This window comes from Castor canadensis, chromosome 16 (assembly GCF_047511655.1).
Source record: "Castor canadensis chromosome 16, mCasCan1.hap1v2, whole genome shotgun sequence".
Classification (NCBI taxonomy): Eukaryota; Metazoa; Chordata; class Mammalia; order Rodentia; family Castoridae; genus Castor; species Castor canadensis.
The window spans coordinates 21,179,447-21,192,249 of NC_133401.1; the positions used below are offsets into that span (position 1 = coordinate 21,179,447).

General features: G+C 43.9%; 1 protein-coding gene across 1 annotated transcript in view; it reads right to left on the bottom strand.

Annotated features, from left to right (window-relative positions):
• The window catches only part of LOC109683877 (orphan sodium- and chloride-dependent neurotransmitter transporter NTT5), an 87,075-nt gene that overhangs the window by 8,040 nt on the left and 66,232 nt on the right, over positions 1–12,803 (bottom strand). The gene's annotated exons all lie outside the window — the stretch shown is intronic.

The following is a 12,803-nucleotide window of genomic DNA, read 5'->3' on the forward strand; positions in this document are numbered from 1 at the left end:
AACTCTTAAAAACATACACAGCACTGCCTTTCATTTTCCTAGCCTTACTCCTCTAGATTCTGACTCAGTAAATCTGAGGTGGGTACAGAGATTGGTAGGATTACAGAGCTTTCTCGGGGTTTCATTTCTGAAAAGGCAGTGCGAGGAGCTCTGTGGACCCACTGCCTAACAGACACTTGCTAAAACTACAGAGAAAAAGGTCTCTGAAAATTGTCCTAAGGGCATAAGGAAAAGGAGGGCAGATTTATTCCTGAGCATCTACTAAAACTCAGGAAGGACACTGAGTCTGTGGTGTGTAAACCACAGTCTGCTCCCTCCTTCCCTACTCCTAGCCCATGGTCCACCCTGGGATGCAGGGCTCTCTCTCCCAGCTCCCAGCTCTCTCTCCCAGCTCCTTCCCAGGAAGGAATGCAGGTGGCAACCTGCATTTCTCATTCTTCTCCAGCTTGTAGCAGAGGCTAAATTCTAGGCTATGTGGTTAAAAAAAATGTCAGAAGCTTCGTTCTGCCTCCAGTCCCAGATCTATCTCAAGGCACAGCACACTGAGATTCCTGGACCCTTCTCCCCTGGCTCTAGCTCATTTCTGAGCCTGAGGCTACATGCAGGGAGACACAAGTTGATGAGAACAGAAGACAGGGGCTACTGCCCCATCCAGCATCTTGCTCATGTCTCTCAGACAGAAGCAGACCACCGTCCCCACCCACCTGTGAAGATTTTGCCCAGGGAAAGAGGCAAGCCTTAAGAACACAGAGTTCTGAGTTTCTCTTCAAAATAACTGACTTTATTTGAGATAGAGAGTGAGGGAGTTCGAGCCTAAGTCCACACTTAAAAACCATGGAGGATCTGGTGGAAAGTACCTAAGAGGAGGCTGATGGCTTCCTGAAAGACACAAGATAATTGGGGGCAACTGGGACACCAGAAGGTATCAGGGAAAGACAGCTGAGAAGATCCTCTTGGGGTAGGAACAAATCCCCAACACTGACTACAAAGTTCTCCCTTTAAAGGGGCCCAAATGCGATATGCAACAATTTATGCCTCTGAGTATTGCCAAAAACAGTAATCAGCAGACCCTAAAAGCCATCATGTGATCAGAGAAAGACACAGATAGCCCTCCTAAAACTGCTGTCAACCCATAGTGAGAGCACATGCACGCACAGACTACCACCAAAGTGATTTATCCCAGGAAGGTAAGATTGGCTTAACATCTGAAAAATCAATTAATGTAATAATTACACCTATAGAACTGAATAAAGGACAAGAACCACATCACCATCTGAATATATTTAGAAAGAGCATTCAAGAAACATAATGCTCCATGATAAAAAAAACACTCAATGGAGCCAGGTGCCAGTGGCTCATGCCTGTAATCCTAGCTACTCAAGAGGCAGAGATCAGGAGGCTCGCACTCAAAGCCTGCCTGAGCAAGTAGTTTGCGAGATCCGTGCCAAAGTCATAGCTGACTTCTTTGCAGAAATTGATAAGCTAAAGGTAAAGTTCACAGGGAAATTTAAAGGGCCACAATAGTCAAAACAAACTTGATAAGGAATAGTGTTGGGGGACTCAAACTTCCTGCTTTCAAAACTTACACCAGTGTTACAGCACTCACAGCAGCACGGTACTGGCACAAGCCAACAGGACAGAACAGAGGAGAGTGCAGGATTAAACCTTCACTTTACAGTCAACTGATTTTCAACAAGGGTGTCAAGACCGTTCAGTGGAGACCCTACGTAGGTCTAGGCTAATGTGTATGTTTCAACTTTTAACAAAAAGTTTAAAAAGCAAATGAATAAATGTAAGAGAAGGTTGTACCATGCATAGCTATGTACGTAGTGGGTTATACCCTCTAGGTTTGTTAAGCACACTCTATAATGGTCACACAGCAGCTATCTAAAAATGTTTTTTTCAGAATGTAGCCTTAAGTGATGCATGATTCTATATGAAATTCAAGAATGAACAAATCTAATTTAGAAGTCAAAACAATGATCGCTTCTGGGAGTGTAACTTTTAAGGAAGAGGCATGAGGGAACTTTCTGGGGTGACATGTCCTAAATCTTGGTCTTGCTGAATCTCGGTCACATGAGTGTGTGTACGCATACTTAATTTACCGACTATACGCTTAACATCTGTGTACTTCATTATATTGTAATTTTTTTTTGGTAGTACTGGGGTTTGAATGCAGGGCTTTGTGCTTGCTAGTCAGGCGCTCACCACTATCTGTAATTTTTACTTTGATAAGAAAAAGGACTTAAAAATACAGAACACACGAGGAGGCGCGATAATGTAATGGAAACAATTTGTGTGTGTGTGTGTGCGGTACTGGGCCTTGAACTCAGAGGCCCACTGAGTCACTGAGTGACACCTTGAGTCACTCCACCAGCCCATTTTTTGTGATGGGTTTTTTGAGATAGGCTCTCCCAAACTATTTGCCTGGGATGGCTTGGAACTGCGATCTTCCTGATCTCTGCCCCCTGAGTAGCTAGGATCACAGGCGTGAGTACTGTAGGAGGGAGTACTGGGGTCTGAACTCAGGGCTTTGTGCCTGGTAGCAAGCACTCTACCACTTGAGCCACTCTGCTGGCCCGCAATTTTGTTTTTGTTTTCTGAATTCAAGGGATAATAGAAGTGGACCAGTAGGGACTCCAGTATTTGGGTCATCTGTCTCAGATTCATAGTAGATATGTCTATGGTCAAGGAAATCAAAGATTGAGATTTGTCAGAGAACTGTAAATTGCAAAAAAAGAAGCAAATGAAAATTCTAGAACTAAAAAAATACAATGACAAATATGAAGACACTATGAGTTAAAAAGTAGATTATACACAGTTAAAGAAATAATAGTGACCTGGAAGATATAGCCAGGAGAAAATTTCCAGAATGGGGGACAGAGAGATAAAATGATGAAAATTGAAGAAAAAAACACTAGTGGGTAGAGTAAGAAGGAACAAATGTGTGGCATTGGAGTATCAGAAAGAGGAGAGAGAAGTAAAAGCAATGTGAAGAAGGGATAAAGGCTGAGAATTTTCTCAACTAAATGAAGGATATCAAGCCAAAAACTCTAGAAGCTCTTACTGTTTTAGGTCTCTGAATTTGGGGTAGTTTGCTATGCAGCATTTTGGTGCAACAGAAAATTAATGCAAGGTCCTAGCGAGTTCAGAAACATTTTTAAAAGGTTTGGGAAAAAAAGAAACTAACCTGTCATTATTTATTGGTATGATTATGTACATAAAATATAAAGAGACACTATAGATGTGTTGGGATTGATAAATGAGTTTGTCAGGCTGGGTGCAGTACCTCATACCTAGTAATCCCAGCTAGTAGGGAGGTAGAGATCAGAAGGGTGATGGGTCATTAGAGAAGTACAAGATTTAAGTAAATGGAGAAAGGGTCCATGTCAACCTAGAGTAGTGTGCAAATGACAATGTTAAGCAATTAGCGATAGATAATGTATGTTCATATGAAAACATGAAATCTGATCTTCATTTCACATCATTCCAAAATTAATCCATGAAGATTACAGGTTGAAGCGTGAAGGGGAAATTCATAAGGCTCTTAGAAGTTGATATGGGAGAATGTCTTCATGGTTGGCAGGTTAAGAACCACTATGCTCATGACTGTAATTCCGGTTACCCAGGAGGCAGAGATCAGGAGGATCATGGTTCAAGCCCAGCAGGCTGGGCATTCATGAGACCCCATCTCAATAAAAAAATGTGGGCATGGTGGCATATGCTTGTCATCCCAGGTACATGAGAGTCATAAAGCAGGAGGGCTGTGGTGCAGGTCAGCCTGAGCAAAAGATGTGAGACTCTACCTGAAGGGCTGAGGGCATGGTTCCAGTGGCAGAGCACTTGCCTAGCAAGCTTGAGTCCCTGAGTTCAAAGCTCAGTACCATAAAAGAATAGGGACAGAAGATGGACATCAGTGGCTCACGCCTGTAGTCCTAGCTACTCAGGAGGCAGAAATCAGGAAGATCATGGTTGGAAGCCAGCCCTGGGAAATAGTTCTTGAGCCCCTATCTCAGAAATACCCACCACAAAAAAAGGGTTGGTGGAGTGGCTCAAGGTGAAGGCCCTAAGTTCAAGCCCCAGTACCCAGAGAGAGAGAGAGAGAGAGAGAGAGAGAGAGAGAGAGAGAGAGTTAGTGAATAGGAGTTAGGAAGTCCTCACCATAAGGGAAACTGATCAATCTGAATTCATTAAAATGTAGAACATCTGTTATCACAAGATAATACTAAAAGAGCCAAAAGTTGGGCAGTGATGGCCCATGCCTATAATCCTAACTACTTGGGAGGCTGAGATCAAGAGGATTGTGGTTTGAGGCCAACTTGGGCAAAAAATTCATTAGACCCCATCTCAGGCATGGTGGTGAGCACCTGTCATCCCAGCTACTGTAGGAAGTGTAAGTAGGAGGACTGTAGTCCAGGCTGGCCTGGGTAAGAGTGAGACCCTATCTCCAAAATAACCAGCGGAAAAGGACTGGAGGCAGAGCTCAAGCAGTGGAGCGCCTCCCTAGCAAGTGTGACGCCCTGAGTTTAAGCTTCAATATTGCCAAAAAAAAAAAAAAAAGCTTAAAAGCGAGCCACAGAGTAGAAGAAAGTTGCTAAGAGAGCTAACTTAGCTCTTACCAGAACCTACAAAGAACTCTTACAAATCAATAAGAAAAATATAAATAGCCCAGTAGAAAATCACTCAAGAACCTTGAAGAGATCTTTTGGCAGAGTGTCTCCAAATAGCCAGAGCGGAAGGAACGCTCCAGCTCTGTACTCAGCAAGGAAATGGCTGTTATAACCACGCGCTTGCCAGACCCAGCTAGAATGAGATGACCAAGAACATCCAATGTCAGCCAGGATGAGGGACCATGGGAACCTCATGTTTCTGGTGGGAATGAAAGTATGAAATTGCGGGGTTGGAGATTTAGCTCAGTGGAAGAGCGCTTGCCTGGCAAGTGTAAGGCCCTGAGTTCGGTCCCCAGCACCGGAAAAAAAAAGGAAAAAAAAAAAAGAAAGTATGAAATTGCTTTGAGCGATGGGTAGCATTATCTGTTAAAGTTGAAGGTTTGCATATCCCATGGTCAGCAGTTATACTCCTAGGAATAACTGATAGAAAAGTGTGTACATTTTGAACCAGTACACACATACAGGGATTTGCTTAACAACATTGTTTGCGACACCCCCCCCACAAAAGAAACAAGCCAGAAGTCCATCATTGTAGCATGGAGAAAGAATGGTATAGTCAGTACAGAGGAATACTACATAGCAAAGAAAAGAAATAAAGCTGGGTGCTGATGGCTCATGCCTGTAATCCCAGCTACTCAGGAGGCAGAGATCAGAAGGATCACATTTTGAAGCCAGCCCAGGGAAATAGTTCACAAGACCTTATCTTGAAAATGCTCAACACAAAAAGGGCTGACTGAGTAATTCAAGCAATAGTGTGCCTGCTAGCAAGCATGAGGCCTGAGTTCAAACCCCAGTACCACCAAAAAAAAAAAAAAGAAAAGGAAAATAGAAATAAATTACAGCTACACATAAGAACATGAAAGAATCACAAAACCTGTTAACATTAAGTGAAAGAAGCTACATGTTAAAAGAATTCATGTCATATGATCTGTTTATAACAAAGTCCCAAAAAAAGGCAAAATTAAGCTAAATTGTTTATGCATGCATACCAAGGTGCTACAGCTATAAATAAAAGCAAAGAACTGATGTCCCAGTGAAGGGTGGCTCCACGCTGGGGGAGAGGGACTGGTATTTGGGAGGTTCAAAGGAGGGTGCGCAGAGGGTGGGCAGTACCTTTTTCTAGCTAGGACGGTGGGGTATTTGCTTCATTATATTTTCTCTCTTTTTTGTATTTGCTTTGTAATAAGTCACTGGACTGAATGTTTTAGTTTTGTACAGTTTTGGGTTTGTAGTATATTTTATAATAAAAGAAGGTAGATCCATATGCAAGAATATAAATTCTCCAAAACATGCGGCTAGGTAAAAAATTACCAACTATCAAATAAGGATATCATTTATGTATCAAAAAACACACATAAAGAAACAACAAAGCCAGGTGCAGTGGCTCGCACCTATAATCTTAGCTACTTGACAGACAGATCAGGAGGATCATGGTTTGAGGCCAATCCCAGGCAAAAAGTTTGTAAAACCCCATCTCAAGCAATAGATGGGTGCAATGGTGTGCACCTGTCATCCCTGAGATGGTAGAAAGCATAAAGTAGGAGCATTGTGATCCAGGCCAGCTTGGGCATAAAAAGCAAGACCCCATCTCCAAAATAACTATAACAAAAAGGGCTGGAGGCATGGCTCAAATGGTAGAGCTTCTCCCTAGCAAGTGAGAAGCCTTGAACTCAAACCCCAGTGCAGAAGAAGATGGAAGTGGAGAAGGGGGAGGAGAAGGAGAAGGAGGGGAAGGGGAAGAAGAAACATTTTTAAGTGTTCATATACATATGCATGTCAGTGCATAGAAAAGACCTTTCTGGCTGCTCTTTCTCACACCAACACCCTCCCTCCCTTCTGGCTCTCCCCATTCTCCCTGCTCCAGATAATTCTAACTTATCCTAGGTATCTCATCTCAGATCTAACTTCCTGCAGAGCTCCCCTGCTGCAGTGCGTTCTGGCATGCAGTTGGGACTCTGCAAAGATGAGCTGACAGCATGTCATGTGTGAACATCTTTCCATAGCCTGTGTGATGGCTCCAGTAGCCGTTTCCAGGCAGTCTTGATTAACGTGCTTCCACAAACTGTGGAAATCTCCTGGAAATGCCTTTATGTTGGTATTCAGCTCGCAGCTCTCAGACTTGCTCTCTCACTTGGACACGACTTGCCAAGCAATGAGTTTCCCATTCCCGTTTGAGAAGTGTGTGGCCCTTCCCCAGCCCTACCACTCAAAAGCCAACTGCGCAGACTTCAGCTAGATGAGCAGCTCCCTCACCCCTCAGAAATGTCTGTCAGCCTACACTGTTGGCAGAGCCACGGCCAGTATATGCTTCTGTGCCAGAGCAGCGCATGATCCAGCTGGATTTGATCTTGTGACTTGAGAAGGGAGGATCCAGCCTGGGGGTGTGGCTCAAGTGGCAGAGCACCTGCCAAGCACATGTGAGGCTCTGAGTTCAGACCCAGTAAGAGAGTAGAGTAAGAGGTAGAATGCTATTCGCAAGGCATGGCCATTTTGCCTCCTCCTGGCTCAAGTTTGGGGGTTTAGTTTAACTAGTTGCAAAGCCTGTACAGTCTTACAAGATTTTAACCAGACATGGTGGGGAGGATTGTCATCCCAGCACTCCTGAGGTTGAGGCAGGAAGAAGGAAAATTCAATTCCAGCCTGGGCTGCATGGAGACCTGGTCTCTAAAAACAAACAAACAAACAAACAAAAAACCCCTCATGATTTTAAATGTTTCCTTCACTGGGCACTGGTGGTTCCCACCTGCAATCCTAGTTACTCAGGAGGCAGAGATCAGGAGGATCATGGTTGGAAGCCAGCACCGTCAAATAATTCCCAAGACCCTATCTGGAAAAACCCTTTACAAAAATAAGACTGGTGGAGTGCCTCAAGGCCCTGAGTTTAACCCCCAGTATGGCAAAAGTAAATAAATAAATAAAATGTTCCCTTCCTTTAGGTTTTGAAAGGGGGCACAACTTATCTTATAAAGTAGATAGTATTGTTCTATGTACATATTCATATTTTAATGTATTGTAATTATAGAATATATTGCACACTGGATATTAATTATTCCACATTGGACATAAATATATATATGTATACACATATACATGCTCCATGGACATAGGTGCATTTGTTACAAATTGGATATTACCAAATACATATTTTTCTTCTATTATATCATGAGTATTTTCTTATGTCAGAAAATATTCTTTAAAAACATGATTTGTTTTTTCCTCCAGGATCTCCTGCATGCTAAGCAAGAGCTCTACAACTTGAGCCAAGTCCCCAGCCCTTTTGTTTCTATTTTGTTTTGAGATAGGGTCTCAGGTAGCCCAGGCTGGCCTCCAACTTGAGATCCTCCTGCCTCTACCTTGGGACTAGATGGGATTACAGGTGTATACCACCACACCTGGCTAAAAACATGATTTTTAAATAGCTGCATAATATTTCAGAGTCATTACATAAACTTGACTAAGTTTACCATTTTGCTTAAAACTTCCAGAGAACATGGCAGCCTGTTCAGTGGGGTTACCCCTGGCAGCCACCTGCTTCTCACCCTTTCAAGGCTTTGTACCTGCAATTCAAGCAGCTGCAGAAGCTCCCCCTATCTCTCTGCGAAGGAGGTGTCAGCCCAGGTTGTACCCGCGGTCCATAATCGTCTCTGGTGGCTCAGTCTCTGACAGCCAGGGCCCCCTGCGGTATCTATTCTCTCCCAACTCCCGGGAGAATCAGGGAGCCACAATCTGTTCGAAGGCTAGCTAAAAAATGACATAGATGGGACAGTCCCAGGAGTGGGTCTCAGATTACAACATCCCAACCCAAGACCTGGTCATCCTTTGGCCTGAGACCTGGTCACCTGCTGGAAAAGTCTCTGTCCAGAAGGCCGGCCGGCCCTTCTGTGGTCTGAGAGGGAAGAGAAGAGAGAGAGAAAGGGGGAGGAGGGACGAGACCTGCCCCCAGACTTCTGCTCCTCCTGGTGGTGTTTACTACCCCGCCCTCCGCACCAGGACTGCCCGGCTCATCCCAGACCCAAGGCATCCTGGATCCCTAAATTCCTGCAAAGAAAGAGAGATGCGAGGCCCTGCACCGAGGCCTGAGTCCAGACCCGGGCGTGGTGGCTGGAGAAACAGACACCTGTTTCCCCGAGAGGTCAGAAGCTGGGGCCAGGACTCCGGCACCCCCTTTTACCCGCCACTGGCGCGCGAGTTGGGACAGGACCGGTCACCTCCGCCGGCGCTTGGTGGGGGCAGCCTGGGCCCCCACAAGAATGCGACAAGAATGGGAGGGTCCGCCAGAGCCACGGTGACTGGGGGCTGGAGGCACTTTAGACAACCCACCTGGGCCTGCCTTCTGCAATTCACTTCTTAGGGCTGCGGACCAAGTCAGTAGACCGCAGCAGGTTAGGCTGGTGCCTCTTGACAGGTGCCGCCTTCCGCACAGTTCCCCGACTCTGAAACCCGTCAGTTCTTCCTTCTCTTGCCCACCCCACCGTCCGGAACCCTTTCAAAGAGAGGACCCTCGAGGTCACCAGTTACCGGGTAGATTGAGCCCTGCGGTGGGATGGATGAGGCCACCGGTTGCCGGGCAGACTGAGGCTGCTAGTCTCAGTGATCCGCACGCCTGCCGTCGAGGTCCCCTCGGCGCACAGCTGCGATCCGTCTGTGTGTCCCGAGCCCAGCAGCTGCTGGGGCAGTAAGGCGTGAGGGAGGACCTGAATTTTCGGTCAGTCGTGGCTGGGGGAATGTTCTCTTCATTAGGACAAGGATGTGGGGTGGGGATGAAGGGAGAAGGGAGGGCGCTGGACCATGGACTCGCTAGTTTTTTTTTTTTGTTTTTTTTTGCGGTACTGGGTTTGAACTCAGAGCCACTCCGCCAGCCCTTTTCAGTGATGGGATTTTTCAAGATAGGGTCTTGTGAACTATTTGCCAGGGCTAGTTTCGAACCTCTATTCTCCTGATCTCTGCCTCCTGTATAGCTGGAATTACAGGTATGAACCACCACACCTGGCTCACTAGAGCTCTTTGACATTTAGGGATCTTCTACAACCAAATCTTAGTTGTCAAAGGAAAATAACAACATAGGTAAGAGGACCCTTTGAGAGTGCTGGGGAAATGGCACTAGGGAAAAGACAGACAAAAATGATTTTAAAAAATCCAAAAACCCAAAGGGCACTAGAGGAGATTGTAGCACAACCCAAAAAGACTTTTGAAAAAGAGAAAAAGAACATGACATGTTAGCTTTAAAATTCAGCAGATAAACTGAAGGCAAGGCAGTTAGTGCTGGGATATTAGTAGCCTGGAAGACCGGGAAGAAGAAATACACTAAATTACTGAGGAATAAAGTTGAGAAAAGTCATGAGAGTAAAAGATTTGAAAGACACATCCAAAAACTGGATACTTGAATAACAAGGGTGCCAGAGGAAGAAAAGAGAATGGATAGAGTAGATGCAAGACGTAAACTAGTAATAGAAATAATGTCTCCCAACAAAACCATTTCTCTCTCGCTCTCTTGGCAATTTAATGAGAAAAGATGGGTATGTGGGCATGTCCTGGTGAAATTGTGAGTTTAGAGAAAACCTTACAGGCATCTAGAAGACAAATTATATTCAAAGGAAAAAGACCCACTGGGATTGGAGTTTCCATCTGTGTCACTGGAAGGCAGAATTCGATGCACTGACACCTACACAGAAAATAAGAGAAAGGAACTGAGACCCAATAATCCTTCACCCAACCAAGGTTTCATTGTCAGGGCAAAAAACAAAACAAAAAAAACGATGTTTGAGGATGTGCAAAGATTTACAGAGAATCACTCGGTATCCCTCTTAGAAAAATCCTTTAGAAAGGACTCTAAGCCAAACAATAAATGAATCAAAACAAAGAAATCAAGATAGGAGGGAAGTGAGAATAACATGTAGCAGACAATGGACTCTGAACTCTGTTCTTTTTCTTTCTTTTTTTTTTTTTTTTTTGTGGAACTGGGGTTTGAACTCAGGACTTGCAAAGTAGGCATTCTACCACTTGAGTCATACCTCCAGCCCGAGCCCTGTTCTTTACGTCTATGTGTGCATGTGAGAATGAATACACATATGTGTACAACAATTTATATCAGATAATGATAAACTGGGATGTGCAGAAAACCACCCTTCTAAATATGTGTATATTTTACTTGAAAGGGGCAACTTCAATGAAAGTTTAGAACTTTTGGCTTCTGATTATTTCAGCAAAAATCTAGGAGTTAGGGGTGGAATAATAAGGAGGAAAAGAAAAAGAGCTCCAAATGTTTCACCCTAATAGGAGAGAGAGAGTAGGGAAAAGGGATATATATCTTGGTGGGGAAGTAGTTACCTTGTTTTTAAACTGTATTAGAAAAGTAAGCCTGTGACTATAAATACTAGGAAAAGGAATGTGACCGTGACGGGTGTACTAGTTACTTTTCTCATAACTGAGACCAAAATACCTGAAAGAACAACTTAAGGAGGAAGAATTTATTTTGGATCACAGTGTCAGAGGTTTCAGTTCATGGGTGCTTAGCCCTATGCACTTGGGTGAAACATGTTGGCAGGAATGTGTGGCAGAGGAGAGCTATTCACATCATGGTTGATGGGAAGTGGGCGGGGAGGGAGGGAGGGAGAGAGAGAGAGAGATAGAGAGAGATAGAGAGAGAGAGAGAAAGAGAGAGAGAGGACTAGGAGGAGACAGGGGATGGGGCATAACTTTCAAAGGCAGGCCCAGAACGAACTACTTCCTCCAGCTAGGCCCCACCTCCCCAAATTTCCATACCTTCCAAAATAGCACCACCAGCTAGGGACCAAACATGCAAAGTATGAACCTGTGGGGGACATTTCATATTCAAACCCTAAGAATGGGGAAATGACAGTAGATGCTCCCAATGAAAAAAGAGAAACTGAATATAAACTTGATTAGTACAGAAAAAATGAATAAAAATGATAAAGAGGAAAAACAAATAGTACAAAGAAAGATGGAAGGAATGAAACCAGGCATGTCAGTCATTACACTAAATGTGATAGGACCTGCTCAAGACCACAGGATGAGATTTTAAAAAATCAGTGGTTAACGAAATGTGTGGCTGAGTAATGTCCTTAACATAACATAGTAAGGGAAAGTGGAAAACAAAGGGATGGACAAAGTGAAATGAAGTAAATGCAAACAAAACAAGATAAAACTTGCAATACTAACTTCCGAGAAGCAGCATTTTAAGCTTAAAAGTGCTGGATGCATTAGCAGTACTGTATCACAGTAAGTGCTCGGCAAACAGTGAAGAAACAGCAGCCGTAGACCGCACATACCAAGCAACGGGAAACGAAATACAACAACGGAAACGCTGCGCACTGCCTTCAGAACTGGAGTGCCAATGGGGAAAAAGGAGTAAGGACAGAAACTGAAGAATGCAAACAAAAATATGACTTAAATATGTACACAGTAATGTGAGAAATCATTTTAAAAGAGAGGAAGCAATCTTTGCAAATTAAGAAGTATATTTTTGAATAATCTTCGGATCAAAAAGAAAGCAAGTGCATTACTTGGAAACAGAGGAAAAGTTACATATTAGCTTTTCATAAGTGTGACAAAATACCTGAGATAATCAACTGAGCAGGAAGAAAGGTCTATTTTGGTTCAGGATTTCAGAGGTTTCAGTCCACTCTTCCTTGGCTCTGTTGCTTTGGGCTTGTGGCAGCACCGTGTGTCATGATGGAGTGCTTGGTGGAGGAGGACTGACCACCCCATGGGAGCTGGGAAGCAAAGAAAGAGAGGAAGAGACAGGAGTTCCACAGTCCCTTCTGAGAGCCCTTCTCCAATAACCACCTCCCACCAGGCTTCACTTCCTGAAGGCTGCCACCACCCTCTGAGAGTGCCAAGATGAGGGCCAAGCATTTTAACACATGAACCTTTGGGAGACATTCCAAAAATTAGAGCTCAAAGTGACTTTATTATCAAAGGCTAAACATGAATAAATGAAGGAAATTAATTATTCCCTTAAGAAATCAGAAGAAGAACACTGAAACAAACTAGAGAGAAATTATAACAAATATAAAAGATGACATTAATGAGATAGAAGACAAAAAAAATATGGGTGTATTAAAATGTCAGATAACCAAAAGGAACAAAACATTATGAATGGGAAAAGAGACA